The sequence below is a fragment of the Triticum dicoccoides genome, chromosome 3B (assembly GCF_002162155.2).
Source record: "Triticum dicoccoides isolate Atlit2015 ecotype Zavitan chromosome 3B, WEW_v2.0, whole genome shotgun sequence".
Lineage (NCBI taxonomy): Eukaryota > Viridiplantae > Streptophyta > Magnoliopsida > Poales > Poaceae > Triticum > Triticum dicoccoides.
The window spans coordinates 117977289-118000878 of NC_041385.1; positions in this window are offsets into that span (position 1 = coordinate 117977289).

Below are 23590 nucleotides of genomic sequence, written 5' to 3' on the forward strand. Positions count from 1 at the left end.
AAGTACCAAAAAGAAAGCGGCTTGCCTTCCACCAACACACACTGATAAGGATCACAAGAAGAGTGTTTTAGAGAAAATAGGATAGCTCCCCCACGAGATGTGCATTATAGAGAATTTGCATTTGAATACAAAATGCACAAGGTGGGATCACCACTTTCACTATATCTACAAAACACTAGACAAGAACAGGAAAACAAGATCCACAAGTGGTATGGAAGACAAAGGGAGTTGACACTAACCTTGGCAAGATATAAGGCAAATAAAAGCAAAATCCAATGTAAAGATGATCAATAAATTCTACCACACATAAGTGAGTACCAATTGTCAAAAGACAATAAGTAATTGGAAATAATTCCTGGTGGTAGATAACGAGGATATCCAACATCATCTTCACAACAAACACAAGCAAATTGCAACTTGTAGAGCTAACATGTCACCTAGGAACAAGATAATTAATAATATCAACTCTAAGTGACAATATCTCCAAATTTACACATTTTCTAGGCTTGTAATATGCACATAGCATATTACTCCCCCATAATGTGATACCAAGAAAACTTAACAAGAGGCAATAAGAGGAACCAACAAGAAATAATCAATGGACTTTTTAGAATTTGAATTTCTCATGAGAGATATACCACCTAGCGACTAGATAATCTTATAATATTAATACTAGATGGCATTCCTCATGAACACACATTTATAGGATTGTGAGGTGCACAAAGACATCACTCCCCCAAAAAGGGATGTTCCATTAATCTCTCACACGAGCCAACTAGGATACAAACAAGAAGCATAAAGGCTCAATGCACGACATGCAAGTACATGATGTGCAAACCAACACACACAAACTTGATTGCTCAAGATAATCAAGTTGGAAGAACAACATATACAAACACATGCAAGGTACAAAAGCACAACATGCTTAGGGGCAAGTAACTATCAATGTAAACAATTTAAGTACGAGTTACCGCAAGGAGGAACATTGGATATAACATAGAAACTTGATAACCCAATTGACTTGGCTTGAGACAATAAGAATGATGAAGTCCCCTTAATTCTTCATAATGTAGCCAAGTCTCCAATGCCCTCCAACAACACCTATTGATCAAGTTTGAGCTTGTTGGTCCCCAACCAAGTTGGGTCCTAAAAGGTTAGTCACAATAGGCTTGGTACCCAAATGGTTCTTTTCTTGACACCACTTTGAGTACCAACAAACTTGGCAAACACATTGCCAACCTTATCCTTCCCAAGAGAATAGATATCATCAATAATAGTTGGGTTGGTAAGTTACCACTAGTGCATGAAGAAGCGACGTGACCTTTCTCACAACATAAGTAGCAACGTCTACTCTTCACTTTCTTCTCACTTGATTTCTCAACTTGAGAAGCATTAGCTTGAGTATTCTTGGGAAGTGGCAATTCTTCAACTTGTGGTTGAGGATGAGATTGAACCTGTGGCCGCTTCCCTCGTTGCTTGTCACTAATGGCCTTCTTCTTCAATGGGCAAGATCTCACATGATGCCCTTCAATTTTGCACTTGAAGCAAACAATCTTGGCCGAATTCTTGACTTGTTCTTGGCCCTTCTTCTTGTTCAACTTGGACTTCTTCTTGTTGGAGTTGAATCCAACTCCACCTTTGTCATTGGGGGATTTTTGCGCACTCAAGATATTGTTGAGTGTGGATTTCCCTTCATGACTCTTTTCCAAGTATTTCTTCAAAGAGCTGACTTGGGTCTTCAGCTCTTTGATTTCCTCTATATGGTTAGTCTCAACACAAGTACTAGAGGAAGTATAAGCTTCATCATTAGAGCAATAAGGCAAGGAAAGCAATTCATCACAAGATGTACCAATGTTATGCATAGATGAATTACGGGGACTAGCACAAGGCAATATAGCATTTTGACTAAAAGTAGTGCTAATATCCACATGAGGCTCACTATATCTTACCTTAGAAATCATAGCCTCATGAGCTATTTTTAGCACATTATGGGATACAAGAAGATCATCATGAGAGCTAGAAAGCTTTTCATGACTTTCTTCCAATTTCCCATACTTGCTAGATAGCAACTCAAGTTGAGCCCTTAGCTCAGCATTCTCCTTTAAAATGGATGCTTCACAAGAAATAGAGTTAGTAGCACAAGCATCATAATTAACAACAAGAGGAGAAGGCAACTTGGAAAGCTCTTTTAAATAAGAAGCTTCAAGTTGAGCATGAGACTCGGTGAGTTTGATGAGCTCACCCTTGATGACCCTTGAGCCATTTTTGAGGTGCTCAAAATCCTCAGGGAGTCTAGCATGAGCAACTTCAAGCTTAGCATTTTTAGTTTGGAAAACATTGGCCACCTCAAGAGCTCTATCATTAGATTCCTTCACTCTAGATAATTCTAGAGCAAAAGTCTCCTCAAGAGATTCCTTGGTGGTTTGTTCAAGTTCAAGAGCTTGAGAGAGGTCCGCAATCTCATTAGCGTAATCATGCTCATGACCTTCCATTTTATCAATGGTGACCTCATGCTCCTCAAGACGAGATTCCAACTCATCAATATATTTCTTGCTCTCAATAGCAATCGACATGATTTCCATGAAGTTGGAACGAGCAATTTTATTCTTAAGAAGGGATTTAAAAATCATTTCCCCCTTAATTTTAAGGAGGCAACATCATCATTCTCTTCATCATAATCGACATCATCATCACTCTTGCCATCATCAATATCATCACAAGATATATTAGGATTCAAAGTGGGAGATACCTTTGAAGCCTTGGCCATAAGGCAAAAAGCAATAGATGATGATGTAGGATCCCTTGAAGCACAATTCCAGACCACATCTTGTTCCATGGAGTGTTCGGTTTCCTCTACATTGTTAGCATAGCAACTCGAGGAAAAACATGCATTTTTATCATGGAAACAAGATATAGCAAGCATATCATCATGAGATTTAGTCAAGCAATTTCTACATGATATGCAAGAACTATCAACACAAGCATGTGAAACATTTGGAGTGCTCGAAGTGATGAAGTCCAAAGATGAAGCATTGCAATAAGAAAGTGATGAAGGATTATCAACAATAAGCCCACTATCATCATTGCAATGAACACCACTACTCACCATGTCATTACCTTGTGGCAAACCACATGTAGGTGAAGTAGAAGAAGTTGAGAACGCAACACGGCCGGAGGTGGAGGGAGAACGATCATCCTTACAAATCTTGGACACACCATATTTATCTTGAAGCTTTGTCCACAACTCATGAGCATCCCGGAACGGCATGAGTTGAAATATAACTACATTGCTCAAAGCATCGAAAAGAACATTAGAAGCTTGAGCATTGAGATAACAGTTTTTCTCATCCTCTAAAGATAGTCTTTGGGGACCCTTTGGAGGAGAAAAACCCATATCTACAATTCGCTCTAAATTTGGGTCCATGACCCTAATGAGATTAAGCATGCGAATTACCAAACATCAAAATTTGTGCCATCAAAACTAAGACTGTCAGAGAAACCTAATCCCTTAGTCGACATCTTTACTCTCTAGGAGGTTAAGCCCAACAAAGAGAGACAAGGCTCTAATACCAATTGAAAGATCGAGGATGTCGCCTAGAGGGGGGGTGAATAGGAGCTTTAAAATAATTACGGTTTAGGCTTGAACAAATGAGGAATAAACCTAGCGGTTAATTTTTCAAGCACAAAACCTAAAACAACTAGGCTCACCTATGTGCACCAACAACTTATGCTAAGCAAGATAAGCAACTATGTGATAGCAAGATATATGACAAAGAACAATATGGCTATCACAAAGTAAAGTGCATAAGTAAAGGGCTCAGGTAAGAGATAACCGAGGCACGCGGAGACAACGATGTATCCCGAAGTTCACACCCTTGCGGATGCTAATCTCCGTTTGGAGCGGTGTGGAGGCACAATGCTCCCCAAGAAGCTACTAGGGCCACCGTAATCTCCTCACGCCCTCGCACAATGCAAGATGTCGTGATTCCACTAAGGGACCCTTGAGGGCGGTCGCCGAACCCATACAAATGGCGACCCTTGGGGGCGGTCACCGAACCCATACACTTTGGCAACCCTTGGGGGCGGTCACCGGTACCCGTCAAATTGCTCGGGGCGATCTCCACAACCTAATTGGAGACCCCGACACTTGCCCGGAGCTTTACACCACAATGATTGAGCTCCGAACAACATCAACCGTCTAGGGAGCCAAGGCACCCAAGAGGAACAAGCTCTAGGGTGTCCAAAACACCCAAGAGTAACAAGCTCAAGGGTACCAAGCATCCAAGAGTAATAAGCTTCTCAACTTGTAACTTCCACGAATCACGTGGAGAACTCAAACCCATGCACCAAATGCAATGGCAAGGGCACACGGAGTGCCCAAGTCCTTCTCTCTCAAATCCCACCGAAGCAACTAATTCTAGGGAGGAAGATGAGACGAAGAACAAGAAGGAGAACACCAAGAACTCCAAGATCTAGATCCAAGGGATTCCCCTCACATAGAGGAGAAAGTGATTGGTGGAAATGTGGATCTAGATCTCCTCTCTCTTTTCCCTCAAAAACTAGCAAGAATCCATGGAGGGATTGAGAGTTAGCAAGGTCAAAGAAGGTCAACAATGGGGGCAAAAACGAGCTCAAGAGATAGGGAACCATTGGGGAAGAAGACCCCCTTAAATAGGTCCCCACGAATCTGCCCGTTATGTTCAGAATAACATAGGAGCGGCACAACCGCTATGAGCACAGGTACAACCGGTAACAGGCAATAAGCGGTACAACCGGCCCACAACCGCCCAACAACCGCACCACAACAGAAACTAGTCCGGTGGTAGAGCGGTACATGGCCGGTACAACCTCCGGACCAATTCTGGAGCGGTACAACCGCTCCAAACACCGGCTGTACCGGTCAACTAGTACAACCTCTCTATGGGGCGGTACAACCTCTCTATGTAAAACAGTTAATATCAAAATAGCCACAACTTTTGCATACGAGCTCCGAATTCGACGAAATCAAGTTTGTTGGAAAGCTAACAACATGGGCTAACACAATCTTGATAGAAGTATCAATAAGAAGCAAATGAGAAAAGTCCCATAAGAAAATGGTGAGAACACTTCCTCGGATAAGACCGGTAAAACCTCCAACACCGAAAACATCATAGAAGACGCATGCGAACTCCGTTTTTGATGAACTCAAGCTTGTCATCAAGATGACCATAATCTCTAGGACTCAAAAAGAGAACTAAACAAGAACCAAGAAACATGATGCAAGGATGCAATGGTTTGAGCTCTCTACTAACGATACGATCAAGCTACCAACTTGATAGCGCCCCTTGATAGTATGGCAAACGATCCTATAACCCAGTCTCCTAACTACCACCATGAGACCGGTAAAATAGAAAACCTATCAAGGGCAAACCTTTGCCTTGCACATGGTCCACTTGAGCTAGATGATGACGATCTTGACTCCCTCAAGTCAGACCGCCTTTCTTGATTCTGTTGGCTTGATGAAGACTAGATGATTGCTCCCCCATAGTCCACTATGGGTGAGCCACTCTTCGGCACATTTTCACAAGTCCATTGACACCACAATGGATGGCAAGATTCAAGAAATCGATCTCTTCGTGATGCTCCACTTGAACTTGCACATGGAAATCTTGATGATGATCACCACTTGATGTCATCCTTTCCATGGGTTGTATGATATCTTCCTCTTGACGCAAGCCCATGGACACGTACCATACCATGGGATCACTTTATCCCTCTCGGTACATCTTGATGTCATCCTTTCCATGGGTTGTATGATATCTTCCTCTTGAACCAAGCCCATGGACACGTACCTAACCCCACATAGAACTCTCACATAGACCGTGGGTTAGTACACAAAGTGCAATGGACAATGCTCACCATACCATGGGATCACTTGATCCCTCTCGGTACATCTTCTATGCTTTGTGAGTTGATCAACTTGATTCACTCTTGACTTAGTCTTGATCAATCTTGAATCTTTCCAACTCTATGACCAATCTTTGGATAATGCACCTTGATCAACTCATACACTCCTTGAAACCAACACATGGACTTCAAGAAAAGCCTATGAAAAAATCCTTCAAATATAACTCAAGACAACCATTAGTCCATAGAGATCGTCATCAATTACCAAAACCAAACATGGGGGAACCGCATGTTCTTTCAGGGGTGATCAGCACTAAAGTCATGAATTGGTGTCTCATGACAAAGTGGGCGTGGAAGATATTAACGGGACATGGAGGCCTTTGGTTAGATATAGTTACTACCAATTTTTTGGTCCAGGGTGGTGTGGACTTTAGATGAAACATCAAAATGTCTCAGTTTGTGAGGGATATTAGGAAAGTACAACCTCTACTATGATTGGGGACCAAATTTACCATTCATGATGGTAAGACCGCGTGTTTTTGGACCGATATTTGGTGTGGGAGGACCGGTTATCATTGGCATTCCCAACGCTATCTGCCATTGCTTCTCATCAACATGCTAAAGTGGCAATGTATGGAGGCTTGGGTAGTGGGCGCCCCAGTTTAAACGACCATTAGGGGTGGTGGAACACGCGGAGCAGGAGGACCTCCACAATAGATTACAAGGGCACCGACCGGGACAAGTAAAGGGCGAAGTGGCATGACGCTTGAAACCATCTGGACTCTTCTCCACTGGTTCTCTATATAAAGAGATCTTTAAATCTACGACACCATGTGACTTGTCTGGGATTTGGAGGGCCCGGATCCCGGCAAAAATAAAAATCTTCCTTTGGCAAGTGGCGCGTAACCGTATCACTAGTGGCGACCAGGTGCAAAAGAGAAGAGGCCCGGGCGATGGCAATTGCATCTGGTGCGGTGAGCATGAAGACCGTGATCACATCCTCTTTCGATGTATCATGGCCAGATTCATGTGGAGCTCGGTTAGAGCGACAACGGGATCATTGTGGAATCCAAGTGGGTTCTCACATTTTTATAGACTGGTGTCGTCCACTACCGGACGGGATAGACGTATGGCATGGCTAGGATTTGGTGCTATGGCCTGGTCACTATGGACTACGAGAAATAAGGCGTTGATAGAGGGACAATTCATCAAACATCCGGCTGATCTGCCATACAAACCGGTGTCTTTCTTGCAGTTGTGGAAGCCACTAACAAGGGCGCACGACCCAAGGCACATGGAGGAGCTTGCCTCAAAGGTGCGGGCAAAGTGTATGGAGCTGCATCGACCACCATAGGGGACATCACCGACTTGACGTTGCCCCTTGCTACCACGAGAGCCCCGATTTCGTATCAGCGATGCTTCGCTTGTTCTTGCCCACGGGCTTGTATCGCATGACTTTAGCTTTGTAAGACAATAGGTTTGGGGAAACCGGCACAACCCTCTAGGGGTGGCCTATCATATATATATATATATATATATATATATATAATGAAGGGGTACAATGTTACATCATACATACACATATACGGGAACTATACAGTCTAACACCCTCCCTCAATCTTAGCCACTTCCTAAAGAATGTAGAAGGGTAAGATTGCGCCGACAAGTCTCGAACTCTGGTAGAGGCAATGGCTTGGTGAAGATGTCTACAAGTTGATCCTTGGAAGAGATGAACTTGATCTGTAGTTGCTTCTGAGATACACGTTCCTGTACGAAATGATAGTCAACTTCAATGTGTTTCGTTCGGGCATGAAATACCGGATTAGCAGATAGGTATGTAGCACCGATGTTGTCACACCAAAGAATAGGAGACTGTGATTGAGATATACCCAATTCCTGAAGCAAAGACTGTATCCAGATAATTTTTGCAGTTGCATTAGCCACAGCCTTATACTCAGTGAGGGAGTCCTGGATTAGGGGGTGTCCGAATGGCCGGACTATGACCTTTGGCCGGACTCCCGAACTATGAAAAATACAAGATTGAAGACTTCGTCCCGTGTCCAGATAGGACTTTCCTTGGCGTCGAAGGCAAGCTTGGCGATACGATATGTAGATCTCCTCCCATTGTAACCGACTCTGTGTAACCCTAGCCCTCTCCGGTGTCTATATAAACCGGAGAGGTTTAGTCCGTAGGACGAACAACAATCATACCATAGGCTAGCTTCTAGGGTTTAGCCTCTCTGATCTCGTGGTAGAACAACTCTTGTACTACCCATATCATCAATATTAATCAAGCAGGAGTAGGGTTTTACCTCCATCGAGAGGGCCCGAACCTGGGTAAAAACATCGTGTCCCTTGTCTCCTGTTACCATCCGCCTAGATGCACAGTTCGGGACCCCCTACCCGAGATTCGCCGGTTTTGACACCGACATTGGTGCTTTCATTGAGAGTTCCACTGTGCCGTCGCCATCAGGAAGGATGCCACGTCCCGTCTTTAAAGACGACACTGTTGCTAAAGGAGCTTTGGCTATCGGCCAAACTCTCCAGCTAGGCGGTTTTCTTATGACCGCCTGTTCGGCCGCCGCGCCGCCGAGGACTTCTCGGGTCATCAAAATCAATCTCCACGTTGACTCGGAACTCGTCGAGCAGTTAGATCCGATGGATCTCTCTTCCTTAAACGAGCTCTTGGATCGCATCGCCGCCCTGGGAGTCGCTACAGACTATGATCAGATTGGGCTTAAACCCGATCCAAGAGAAATTGACTCTCCCCAGGTCACCCACCACGTCGCATTGGTGGAGGAACAATGCAGCGAATCTATACCCATCTTAAGGACCAAATATGTCCGGATTACCGACCCCCCCAAGACGGATACCCACGGAGGGGAGGACATCACTCAAGCCCTGAACCTAAAGTCAGGCAGCGGGCCGGATTCATTGGACGACATCCAAGAACCCAAGCTTCCGGATTCGGAAACTCCTTGGCCCCTGAGCCTCAGATCGGACGAGGTTCCAGATTTAACTAAACCCGCCCACCCTCACATAAGGGATCTATCCCAAGTTCGGCAAGAGCCCACGGAAACAATACATCATTACTGGGCCAGATTCCTCCTGGTTATGAACATGATAGAGGACTGCCGCGAGGAGGATGCAATTTCATCCTTCTGCAATAATTGCGCGGACATCGGAATCCTCAACGCCATAAGTCACCGTGATATTACACGCTTCACTGACTTGGCATCCATGGTACGAAAATACTGTGCGATTGAAAGCATCCGGAAAATCGAAATAAAATTCTGGGACGATCCGGCCCTGAATACAACCCCAGTCCGAAATAAAAGGGCGCATTATTGCCATGCACAGGGGTTAATCACCAAAAAACAAAAACCCTCTATAGGGTATGGAACCATACCAGAGGGATGGCTCAATGGACCCTGTAAAATTCATAGTACAGAGGGCGTCACACCAACTCATAGCCTTAGAGCATGTTGGATACTCCGGCAGGTGGCCAGAAGTGGCGAGGAGCTTCTAACTCCAGAATCCGCAGAGCACCACCCCAGGAATACCAGTACGGTATCAACAGTCTTCAAGACTTTCGCATCAAACAATATGCGGAAACGAACACTCCGCAGCCTTACCGAAGTCTACCAGGTAGCAACGATAAACCCATGGAGTGACACGGCTATTACCTTTAATGCTAGTGACGAACCTAAATTCCGAACAGCCCGAGCACCAGCCGCATTGGTCCTCAGTCCGATAGTGGACGGCTTTCGACTTACCAAGGTGCTCATGGACGGTGGCAGCGGATTGAACCTCATTTATGAGGAAACCCTTCGAAAAATGGAAATAGACTGGAGCCACATTGAGCGAAGCAACACAACCTTTAGAGGAATAATCCCTAGTCGGGAAGCATGCTGTACAGGAAAAATCACACTGGATGTGGTGTTCGGCACGCCGGATAATTATAGGTCCGAGGTCTCAAGTGGCCCCGTTCAGCAGTGGATTCCACGCTCTGTTAGGGCGAGAGGCATTCACAATTTTTCAAGCTATACCGCATTACGGGTACATGAAGCTCAAAATGCCCGGACATAGCACTCCGCGTCGAAAACAAGACAGCCGCACTAGCCCTTGAGGCATTATCCGAAGCCCTAGCGGCCGAGGAGCTAACTGCGCTGCGCTCCATGGTGGACAGGGATGACGTGATACTCGACAAAAGATCCAAGTCCACCTCTTTTAAACTGGCAGACGAAATAGTCAAATTCCAAGTCCATCCAACGGACCCTACAAAAACGGCCTCCATCGGGGCACAATTAAACCCTGATGTAGACGCAGCACTACGAGAATTCCTACACGAAAATTGGGACATCTTTGCCTGGCACCCTTTAGACATGCCAGGAATCCCACGTAGGCTGGCCGAGCACAGCCTAAACATCCTAAAAGGATTCAAGCCTGTTAAGCAGGCTCTTCGGTGTTTCTCTGAACCTAAGAGACAAGCCATGGGAGAGGAGCTAGCCAAACTACTGGAAGCCAGATTCATCAGAGATATAAAACATCCGGACTGGCTAGCAAACCTGGTGATGGTACCAAAGAAGGACAAATGCTGGCGCCTATGTGTCGATTTCAAGGACCTCAACAAGGCTTGCCCAAAGGATCCCTCCCCCCTCCCCCGCATTGATCAAATCATCGATGCTACCGCAACACACGATTCATTGTGTTTCCTCGACGCATACTCTGGCTACCATCAAATCAAGATGGCAGGGCCAGACCAAGCCGCAACGGCATTTATCACCCCATACGGCCCATTCTGCTTCAACACAATGCCCTTCGGGCTCAAAAACGCCGGCGCAACATATCAGCGCATGATTCAGACATGTCTGGCCAACCAGATCGGCAAAACAGTTGAAGCATATGTGGATGACGTGGTCGTCAAAACCAAGCATGTCAAAACTCTAATAGACGACTTGAGGCTCACGTTCGATAACCTCCGAACATATGACATCAAGCTTAACCCGGAAAAATGCGTTTTCGGCGTACCAGCCGGAAAGCTCTTGGGCTTCATTGTATCCGGTAGAGGAATTGAAGCAAACCCAGCCAAGATCCGAGCTCTGTCACAATTGGATATTCCAAAGGACCTCAAACAAATGCAAAAATTGACTGGATGCGTGGCAGCTCTAAGCCGCTTCATCTCCCGCTTGGGAGAAAAGGCATTACCCCTTTATCGCCTCCTCCAGTGCACCGAACACTTCGAGTGGACGGATGCTGTCACGGCCGGACTCGAAGAAATAAAAGCCATATTGGCAACAAACCCAGTCCTGGCCGCGCCTAACATCAACGAACCAATGCTATTATACATTGCGACAACTCATCAAGTTGTAAGCGCAGTGCTCGTCGTCGAACGAGAAACGGACGGACACAAATTCCCCCTTCAAAAACTAGTTTACTACGTGTCCACCTCCTCACTCCATGCATGTCACGGTACCTGCACTACCCAAAGATAGCGTACGCAGTGTTCATGGCGTCCCGGAAGCTACGACACTACTTTCAAGAGTGTTCAATAACAGTAGCCTCCGAAGTGCCCCTTAATGATATTATAAACAACCGCGACATGATGGGCCGGATTGCCAAATGGGCCATCGAGCTCCTCCCGTTCGACATAACCTATAAGCCACGGCGAGCTATCAAGTCGCAAGTTTTGGCCGACTTTGTCGCTGAATGGACTGAGGCCGAACTCCCTAAAGAGTACGACACATACTCCAACTGGATCATGCACTTCGACGGCTCCAAAATGCTAGCGGGTCTGGGGGCTGGTGTCGTTCTGACATCCCCAACAGGAGATACAGTTCAATATGTACTCCAGATAGTGTATACGGACTCTAACAATGCAGCCGAATACGAGGCCCTTCTACATGGTCTACGGATGGCAGTCTCCATGAGCATTCAACGCCTAGAGGTGCGTGGGGATTCGAACCTCGCGATATCCCAAATAAATGGAGACTTTGATGCCAAGGATCCGAAAATGGCAGCTTATCGCAATGCCGCCCTAAAAATGTCAGCTCGGTTCGAGGGGCTCGAATTTCACCATATAGCCCAGGAAAATAATCAGGCAGCAGACGTCTTGGCACGCATCGGCGCAAAGTGCGATGCAGTCCCCCCCAACATTTTCTTGGAGAGGCTATTCAAGCCATCCGTCCAATGGGAAGGGGAGTCCGGAAATAACAACCCGGACTCAGCCGCACCACCTGACACCGAACATTCTGACACAACGGGAGGCTCTGCCAACGAAGTAACATCCTCAGCCCACGTAATAATGGCAGTCATTGCCCCGTGGACAGAACCATTCTTAGCCTACCTAACTAGGCAAGAACTCCCCGAGGACCAAAACGAGACACGCTGCATAGTGCGGCGATCTAAAGCCTACAAAGTCCACGAAGGAGAGCTTTATAGGAAAAGCACCACCAGAGTCCTTCAAAGGTGTATCTCCGAAGAGGAAGTGCGGAACCTTCTGGCTGAAATTCATGCCGGAGTAGGCGAGCACCACGCCGCAGCCCGGGCCCTCGTAAGCAAGGCCTCCCATACTGGATTTTATTGGCCTACGGCCCGGGCAGATGCTCAGGACTTAGTCCAACGATGCGTCGGTTGCCAATTATTCGCTAACCAAAGCCACATGCCACCCACCGCCCTCTGAACTATACCCCATCACCTGGCCCTTCGCGGTCTGGGGGCTTGACATGGTTGGACCCCTTAAAGGGGGAACCCACAAGCAAAAATATTTATTGGTCATGGTTGACAAATTCACCAAATGGATAGAAGCCAAACCTGTCAAGACGGCCAAATCCGGACCAGTGATAGACTTCATATCAAGGGTCGTACACCGTTACGACGTCCCCCATAGCATCATCACTGATAACGGCACGAACTTTACGGCCGACGAGGTAAAACTCTGGTGCAAAAACATGGGCATCAAGCTCAACTACGCTTCAGTCTATCACCCACAAACTAACGGTCAAGTCGAACGGGTAAATAGTCTAATCATGAGCGGCATCAAACCCAGGTTAGTGCGGTCCCTTAAGGAATCTAACACGCACTGGGTAGAGGAGCTCGACTCCGTACTCTGGGGGCTGCGGACCACGCCGAATCGCACTACCGGATTCACACCATTTTTTATGGTATACGGTGCAGAGGCAGTCCTGCCCTGCGACATAATTCATGACTCAACTCGCGTGCGCTTTTATGAAGAAAGAGAAGCCGAACTCGATCGGCAGGACATCTTGGACGCATTGGAGGAGGAGCGCGACGTGGCGAAAGCCCGTTCCGCATTCTATCAACAACAGGCTCGAAGATACCAAAGCAGAGAAGTACGGGCCAAAACTTACAATGTTGGCGAATTAGTTCTACGCCTGCCGGACAAGAAAAAGGACAAACTCAAGCCCAAATGGGAAGGTCCCTTCATAATCGACCAAGTCCTGACTGGTGGAGCGTACCGTTTGTGAAATGCATCAGATAACCGACTCGAGCCGAACCCATGGAACGCAACACGCCTACGAAGATTCTACGCCTAGTGTCGGACTCTGTGTTCGTCTCATTCCTCTGTCTATTTTTTACACATTAGCTGTCTTATATTTATCCCCTTCTCCCTCTTTTTCTATTACAACCTTCTAAGGGCTCGTTTGCGCCTCGCTCGCACACAATTGACGCGCTATCCGCGCTCACTATACCTGGGGGCTTCTTTAATAGAAGCTTGTTTATACGGGCTTCGCGCCCAACACATGTGTCACACTTCCGCATGTACCTTTTATTCACCATTATATGCATCGATATGACTTAAGTTTTGGCCAAGCTGGGTTGCCTGGCTCCTGTGCTTACCCCTACGTTCCCGATTGTTCGGCTAGGTGGTAATGGGGGCACCTCAGTGATTGTTATTGCTGGATCAGCCAGATGTGTACCTCAGACTGGGTGAAGCCAAAGCTAGCATTCTTAAGAGAATATTCGGTCGGTGAACTAAAAGATGATTTTTACCCCGTTTATTTATCCGCCCCCAGATGCTTTTCTGCTTTTTTCGCAGTTCGGACATGCACTTTAGGGCATGCCTCCCAGGGAAAGGAACCCCTAACGGAACTATTCTCCCTGGAAGATGTTTCTTACTAACCATGTAATATAACATAACTAGTTGGGCACTTGTCTGATAAAGCACTAATGACCCCTACGCCTGGTCTCCACGCATGCCTCGGTTCTTACATAACCGAGAGGGTATTCGGACACACTCCTGACTATCGGGTCCCGAGGTTGAAGCGAAAAGGTCTGCTATGACAAACGATCTACAATCCGGCTAGAAGGCATTTTACATGTCATTTTAAATTACATAGTCAATTTGACTGAGTATATTCCTCTTCAATACCATCCAACAGGCTATCTAGTTTACAGTCCTATTGGGAATATTTTGCGGCCAACTCTACCTGGCCGTACACTAAACAGACAGGGATCTCCTTCCCATCGGGCCCCACAGGTCCGACCTCGGCCATGTGGTTTGGGTCAGCCTTCGTGTACCACGTCTTCACCATGCCCCAGGCCTCCCTGGCGCCTTGACGGCAGGCCGATATCTTCCATAATCGGAAGCGCCGCCGCGCTTCCTTCAGCTTCTCTACAAGCTCTCCAAGGCCTTCGGGCCCGGAGATGGATGGCCACAAGGCCTGGGCGACGCCTTGCATCACCTGCCGAACTCATTCATGCAGTTGTGAGAGCTCGGGAAGTAGGTCACCCGTAGAACCGGGCATTTCCTCCGCAGATCGACCTGTCAGCATACCTACATACATAGCGCTGTCAATTCGACTTCCTCGCCGAACTCTTCTTTTCACAGTTCGTTCAAGCACTTACTAAAAATGCCGCGTCGAAGCCGCTGATTCTCCTTCACGAAGTCCGACAGCTGAGCACGAACATCCTTTAGTTCCTCGCCCAGCTGGGTGTTGGTATTTTGAAGCTTGTTCTTCTCTTGCCTCACCCTCGTAAGCACGCTCTCGCCGGCCTTTAACTGGCGCAAGAGTTGCTGCTTGTCCGGATCCACTCTGGTGCCCTTTGCACTGCTATTGTCAGAATCGCACACATGCCGCACTTCACAACATACTTATCTTTCGAGGCGTATATTACCAGAGGGGGTATCAGTGGCCTTCCCTGTTGCGGCTAGTGAGGCCTCAAGTTGGGCTTTGCACTCTTCCAGCTCCTGGGACAGTTGGGTGTTCTTTTCGGTAAGATCCTGCATAACAAATGATCCTTAAATCAGTTGTTCTAACTGTTTCAAGTCTCGGGGGCTACTGACATATATAACCATCAAATTTTCTCACCCGTATGTCTTTTACATACTGCTCTGTGGCTCTGAGCGGCACGGAGGTACGCATCTCCTGTATTAAAGGCGTCCAATGCCTCTTGGGAAAAACAAGCGTCACGAAGAACAGTCCGGCGACGCCTGTGGTTCATGGCACTCTCCACCTTAGAATTGGTGGCAGATAGTGAAAGAACATGCGGTGCCCCCATGTTTGGTTTGGTAATTGATGACAATCTCTATGGACTAATGGTTGTCTTGACTTATATTTGAAGGATTTGTCCATAGGCTTTTCTTGAAGTACATGTGTTGGTTTCAAGGAGTTTATGAGTTGACCAAGGTGTTATTAAGGAATTATCCAAAGATTGGTCATGTGAGTGTTGAGCTTATTGCAAGCATGTCTTGAAGAAGAAGATTGTGTGATCATTCATGTTTACCTTCAAGACATCATCCAAATGAAGAGAGTTGGAAAGATTCAAGGTTGATCAAGACTAAGTCAAGAGTGAATCAAGTTGATCAACTCACAAAGCGTAGAAGTTGTACCGAGAGGGATCAAGTGATCCCATGGTATGGTAAGCTTTGTCCATTCCACTTTGTGTACTAACCCATGGTCTATGTGAGAGTTCTATGTGGGGTTAGGTACGTGTCCATGGGCTTGCTTCAAGAGGAAGATATCATACAACCCATGGAAAGGATGGCATCAAGTGGTGAGCGTCATCATGATTGCCGTGTGCAAGTTCAAGTGGAGCATCACGAAGAGATCAAGTGCAAATCTTTCCATCCTTTGTGGTATCAATGGTCTTGTGAAGATGTGCCGAAGAGAGGCTCACCCATAGTGGACTATGGGTGAGCAATCATCTAGTCTTCATCGAGCCAACGCAATCAAGAAAGGTGGTCCAACTTGAGGGAGTCAAGATCGTCATCATCTAGCTCAAGTGGACCATGTGCAAGGCAAAGGTTTCCCCTTGATAGGTTTTCTATTTTACCGGTCTCGTGGTGGTAGTTGGGAGACCGGGTTATAGGATAGTTTGTCGTACTATCAAGGGGGGCTCTCAAGTTGGTAGCTTGATCGTATCGTTAGTAGAGAGCTCAAACCGTTGCATCCTTGCATCATGTTTCTTGGTTCTTGTTTGGTTCTCTTTGTGAGTCTTAGAGCTTATGGTCATCTTGATTACAAGCTTTAGTTCATCAAAAACGGAGTTCGCATGCGTCTTCTATGATGTTTTCAGTGTCGGAGGTTTTACCGGTCTTATCAGAGGAAGGGTTCTCACCATTTTCTTATGGGCCTTTTCTCATTTGCTTATTCTTGATATTTCTATCAAGATTTTGTTAGCCCATGTCGTTAGCTTTCCAACAAACTTGGTTTCCTTGAATTCGGAGTCTGTTTGCAAAAGTTGTGGCTGTTTTGGTAAAGGCTGCAGCGGTACTACCGCGACTAGAGCGGATGTAATTTTTTTACTACCGCTCTAGAGAGGTACTACCGTGGCTCCTGAGTGGTAGTACTGCTCCAGAGCAGTACTACCGCGGCTCCTAAGTGGTAGTACCACTTCGTACCAAAATCTCATGTTTTGCTCAGCGGAAGTAGGCACAGAAGTATATTTTTAGTACCGCTCGCAAGCAGTAGTACCGCTACCATTTGCGGTAGTACCGTGAGGTCGAGCGGTAGTACCGTGAGGATGAGCGGTAGTACCGCTCCAGCGGTTCTTCTGGCCTTTTGCCTCCTCGCTATTGTTTTTCAAAGGGGTACTACCGCCCTAGCGGCAGTACCGCTCCTTGGAGCGGTACTACCGCTCTGTGCGGGCTGCGAGCTTAACGGTTGGATTTTTCCCCACCTATAAAACGGTGTCTTCTTCCCCATTGAACCTTATCCTTTGAGCTCGTGTTCTTCCCCCATTGTTGACCTTCTCCGAGCTTGCTATCTCTCAATCCCTCCATGGATTCTTGCTAGTTTTTGAGGGAAAAGAGATAGGAGATCTAGATCCACGTTTCCACCAATCACTTTCTCCTCTATGTGAGCGGAACCCCTTGGATCTAGATCTTGGAGTTCTTGGTGTTCTCCTTCTTGTTCTTCCTCTCATTTTCCTCCCTAGCATTAGTTGCTTTGGTGGGATTTGCGAGAGAAGGACTTGGGCACTCCGTGTGCCCTTGCCATTGCATTTGGTGCATCAGTTTGAGTTCTCCATGGTGATACGTGGAAGTTTCAAGTTGAGAAGCTTATTACTCTTGGGTGCTTTGTGCCCTTGAGCTTGTTCCTCTTGGGTGCTTTGGCGCCCTAGATGGTTGGTGGTGCTTGGAGCTCAATCATTGTGGTGTAAAGCTCCGGGCAAGCGTCGGGATCTCCAATTAGGTTGTGGAGATCGCCCCGAGCAATTTGACGGGTACCGGTGACCGCCCCCAAGGGTTGCCAAAGTGTACGGGTTCAGTGACCGCCCCCAAGGGTCGCCATTTGTACGGGTTCGGTGACCGCCCTCAAGGGTCCCTTAGTGGAATCACGGCATCTTGCATTGTGCGAGGGCGTGAGGAGATTACGGTGGCCCTAGTAGCTTCTTGGGGAGCATTGTGCCTCCACATCGCTCCAAACGGAGATTAGCATCCGCAAGGGTGTGAACTTCGGGATACATCATTGTCTCCGCGTGCCTCGGTTATCTCTTACCTGAGCCCTTTACTTATGCACTTTACTTTGTGATGGCCATATTGTTCTTTGTCATATATCTTGCTATCACATAGTTAGTTATCTTGCTTAGCATAAGTTGTTGGTGCACATAGGTGAGCCTAGTTGTTTTAGGTTTTGTTCTTGACAAATTAACCGCTAGGTTTATTCTGCATTTGTTCAAGCCTAAACCGTAATTATTTTAAAGTGCCTATTCGACCCCCCCCTCTAGGCGACATCCACGATCTTTCAATTGGTATCAGAGCCTCGTCTCTCTTTGTTGGGCTTAACCGCCTAGAGAGTAAAGATGTCGACTAGGGGATTAGGATTCTCTGACACTCTTAGTTTCGATGGCACAAATTTTGATGTTTGGGTAACTCGCATGCTTAATCTCTTTAGGGTCATGGACCCAAATTTAGAGCGAATTGTAGATATGGGTTTTTCTCCTCCAAAGGATCCCTAAATCTTATCTTTAGAGGATGAGAAAAACTCTTATCTCAATGCTCAAGCTTCTAATGTGCTTTTCGATGCTTTGAGCAATGTAGTTATATTTCAACTCATGTCGTTCTGGGATGCTCATGAGTTGTGGACAAAGCTTCAAGATAAATATGGTATGTCCAAGTTTTGTAAGGATGATTGTTCTCCCTCCACCTCCAGCCGCATTGTATTCTCAACTTCTTATACTTCACCTACATGTCGTTTGCCACAAGGTAATGACATGGTGAGTAGTGGTGTTCATTGCAATGATGATAATGGGTTTATTGTTGATAATCCTTCATCACTTTCTTATTGCAATGCTTCAACTTTGGACTTTAACACTTCTAGCACTCCAAATGTTTCACATGCTTGTGTTGATAGTCCTTGCATATGATGTAGAAATTACTTGACTAAATCTCATGATGATATGCTTGCCATGTCCTGTTGCCATGATAAAAATGCATCTATTTCCTCGAATTGTTGTGTTAACAATGTAGAGGAAACCGAACACTCCATGGAACAAGATGTGGTGTTTAATGGTGCCTCAAGGGATCCTACATCATCATCTGTTGCTTTTTGCCTTATGGATAAGGCGTCAAAGGTATGTTCTACTTTGTACCCCAATATGTCTCTTGATGATGATGTTGATGCTAATGATGATGAGGATAATGATGAAGAGAATGATAATGTTGCCTACTTAAAAACTAAGGGGGAAATGATTTTTAAAGCTCTTCATCAAAATAAAATTGCTCGTTCCAACTTCATGGAAATAATGTCCATTGCCATTGATGGAAAGAAATACATTGCGGAGTTGGAATCTCATCTAGAGGAGCATGAGGCCACCATTGAGAAAATGGAAGCTCATGGGCGTGATTACGCAAATGAGATCGCGGAGCTATCTTATTTAAAAGAGCTTGCCAAGTTGTCCTCTCCTATTGTTGTAAATGATGATGCCTGTGCTACTAACTCTATTACTTGTGAAGCATCCATTTTGAAGGAGAATGTTGAGCTACGGACTCAACTTGAGGTGCTATCTAGCAATTATGGGAAATTGGAAGAAAGTCATGAAAAGCTCTCAAGCTCTCATGATGATCTTCTAGTATCCCATAGTGTGCTAAAGATAGCTCATGAGGCCATGATTGCCAAGGTAACATCTAGTGAGCCTCATGTGGATACTAGCACTACTTCTAGTCAAAATAGTATATTGCCATGTGCTAGTCCTTGTAATTCATCTACTCACAATGTTGGTACATCTTGTGATGAATTGCTTTACTTGCCTTGTTGCTCTAACGATGAAGCTTATACTTCCTCTAGTACTTGTGTTGAGACTAACCATGTAGAGGAAATCAAAGAGCTCAAGGCCCAAGTCACTTCTTTGAAGAAAGACTTGGAAAAGAGTCATCAAGGGAAATCCACACTCAACAATATCTTGAGTGTGCAAAAATCCCCCAATGACAAAAGTGGACTTGGATTCAACTCCAATAAGAAGAAGAAGTCCAAGATGAACAAAAGAAAGGGCCAAGAACAAGTAAAGAATTCAGCCAAGATTGTTTGCTTCAAGTGCAAAGTAGAAGGGCATCATGTTAGATCTTGCCCATTGAAGAAGAAGGCCATTAGTGTCAAGCAACAAGGGAAGAGGGCACAAGTTCAATCTGATGCTCAACCTCAAGTTGAAGAAAGGCCTCTTCTCAAGAAGACTCAAGTTAATGCTTCTCTTGTTGAGAAATCAAGTGAGAAGAAAGTGAAGAGTAGACGTTGCTACTTATGTCGTGAGAAAGGCCACGTCGCTTCTTCATGCACTAGTGGTAACTTATCCAACCCAATTACTATTGATGATATCTATTCTCTTGGGAAGGATAAGGTTGGCAATTTGTTTGCCAAGTTTGTTGGTACTCAAAGTAGTGTCAAGAAAAGCACCATTTGGGTTGCCAAGCCTATTGTGACTAACCTCTTAGGACCCAACTTGGCTGGGGACCAACAAGCTCAATCTTGATTAATAGGTGTTATTGGAGGGCATTGGAGACTTGGCTACATTATGAAGAATTAAGGGGACTTCATCATTCTTATTGTCTCAAGCCAAGTCAATTGGATTATCAAGTTTCTATCTTATATCCAATGTGCCTCCTTGCGGTAACTTGTACTTAATTTGTTTACTTTGAAAGTTAATTGCCCCCTTGCATGTTTTGGTTTTGTTCCTTGCATGTGTTTGTATATGTTGCGCTTCCAACTTGCTTATCTTGAGCAATCAAGTATGTGTGTGTTGGTTTGCACATCATGTACGTGTGTGTCGTGCGTTGAGCCCTTTTGCTTCTTGTTTGTATCCTAGTTGGCTCATGTGAGAGATCAATGGAACATCCCATTTTGGGGGAGTGATGTGCTTTGTGCACCTCACAATCCTATAAATGTGTGTACATGAGGAATACCATCTAGTATTGATATTACAAGATTATCTAGTCGCTAGGTGGTATATCTCTCATGAGAAATTCAAATTCTAAAAATTCCATTGATTATCTTGTGTTGGATCCTCTTATTGCCTCTTGTTAAGTTCTTATTGGTATCACATTATGGGGGAGTAATATGCTATGTGCATATTACAAGCCTAGAAAATGTGTACATTTGAGATATTGTCTCCTAGAATTGACATTGTAAATTATATTGTTCCTAGGTGACATGTTAGCTCTACAAGTGGCAATTTGCTTGTGCTTGTTGTGAAGATGATATTGGATATCCTTGTTATCTACCACCGGGAATTATTTCCAAATACTTCTTGTCTTTTGACAATTGGTAGTCACTTATGTGTGGTAGAATGTATTGATCATCTTTACATTGGCTTTTGTTTTTATTTGCCTTTTCTCTTGCCAAGGGTTGTGTCAACTCCCGTTGTCTTCCATACCACTTGTGTATCTTGTTAATTTCTTGTTCTTGTCTAGTGTTTTCTAGATATAGTGAAAGTGGTGATCCCACCTTGTGCATTTTGTATTCAAAAGCAAATTCTCTATAGTACACAACTCGTGGGGGAGCTATCCTATTTTCTTTAGAACACTCTTCTTGTGATCCTTATCAAGTGTGTGTTGGTGGAAGGCAAGCCGTTTTCTTTTGGTACCTTGTGCCATCATGAAACTTTGTTGAGAGCTTGGTTTGTTTTGAATCATCCTCTCTTTGGGAGTTTGACATCTTTAATTTAGTATGTATCAATGGATATCTCATTCCTTGATGTACCTTTAATGATATCTTCCAAGTGATGATTTCTCCATTTGGTATCCTTTTCACTTGGCATTTCTTTGTCTTTTGGTTTCGGGTTTTGGAAGTCTTGAGCATGCATGTTTACTTCATGTATTTTATTTGGCTTGCTTTCTTTCTTTAACTCAATATAGGGGAAACTCCACCTAGTCTCAATTTGCATGAGATGTGCATGAAATTCATTTTCATATCTATATGCACATATTTATGTGGAGTTTGTCCTATGTATTGTTGTTTCTAACTATTTGGTCCCGATGAGTTTGTGTACCATTTTGTTTGTGTTGTTGTTCTAGGAACATTTGGAGATGCATTGGATGCTCGGCTCACTCTCAAGGAAGATTTTGTCACCATGTGCATATTGGAGTCAAGCTAGGATGATCAATGAACTACTATCTACCTTTAATTGGTATCTACTACTTCCTTCCAATGATATCTCGGTAACAAGTATCTATTCATGCTTTCCTTTCTTGCATTCAACCTTGTGTAGGTTGTATCTTGGCATGATATTCATTTCATATCTTGTGATACTTGTTTCCCTTCTCAAAGCATCTCAACAATGATGTCTTGTTTCTAGTTGTGATATCTTTGATGTTCGTGTGGTTGGAATTCATTTATATACAATAAGACCATATCTAGCTATGTGCTATGCTTCCAAGCAAATATCTTATTGGTATATGCATGACTTCCTTTTGGATATCATGTTCCTTCATGATTGTAACTATTTCGGGTGTACATACTTCTTTGTATATATATATATCATCATGATTTCGTCTACATAGAACCTTTTACACTTGAGAGAAACTACATCTCTAGTTGATATCCTTTCTTTCACGTCCACCTTGTCTTTCGTATGTTATTTCTTTGGTGGCTCCGTGAAAGCTTTTGCCTTGAGTGCGTGTCCTCTATCGTTGCATCTTGTTGCACTCTTGTGTGGTGAAGATTATTTTCCTCTTGCTTATCTTTACGAGGCTTTTGCCATCTTAATTGGTATCCCTCGTCTTGATGAGCCTCTCATCGTCTATCTTCACCACGGGTTGTCACAAGCATAGGTTCTCTTTTGCTTATTAGTAAGCTTGTGAACCCTTTTCCCAGTTGTGTGTGGGAATGATAGGCCTTGCACCGTGTGCCTCATTCTTTCAAGACTATGTTGATGCTTAATGCTCTAATTTTAGTCTTCTCAAGTGCTTCGCCATGACTCACACACATCATTTTGGTTGAGCCTATTCTTAAGTTGCCTCTTTTACATGTTGCTCAACCATGTGCTTGTTGCAAGTGCTAGGCTTTGTTTCCTATATGTTCACTTGCACTGCATGTGAGTTTCTATTGATTTTGGGGGAGCTATGATCCTATTTTGTGCACTTTGTATTCAAATACAAAAATTTTCATGTGTGCACAAATCATGGGGAGCTTCTCTAGTTCCTTTAGAACACTCCTTTGCGCTTATCATAATATCTTTATTCTTGTGGCATTTAGGATCATTGCCCTAGTTGGTTCAATTGCTATCCTTTGATTGCTTGCTTCAATTGGTATCTTTTGATTGCTCAATTTCTTATTTCTCTCTTTGTTATGTCTTTGTGGCATATCATTCTTTTGCAATTTTTGGGCCTCAATATAGTTTGTCTTCCTCCAAGTATTTACCATTGGATATGTGTATTGCATTCCACTCTCTTTTGAGATATACACAATTTATGGAGGAACATTGTTTATTTTGGCCTTCTAAGCTTTTCACCCATTTTGGCAATCGATGCCAATGGGGGAGCAGTTTCAGAGAGTTTTGTGGAGAAGTCTTCTGAGTTTTCTCCTTGCTTTGGTTTTGGTTCCTAAGCTTTTGCATCTCATTCTCATGCATCATTGGTTGTTGCATTGCATGGTGATGCATAATTCCTTGTATAAACTCTCTTGAAAGCGATTGTCATCACTTACCAAAATGGGGGAGATTGAAAGAACATGCGGTGCCCCCATGTTTGGTTTTGGTAATTGATGACAATCTCTATGGACTAATGGTTGTCTTGAGTTATATTTGAAGG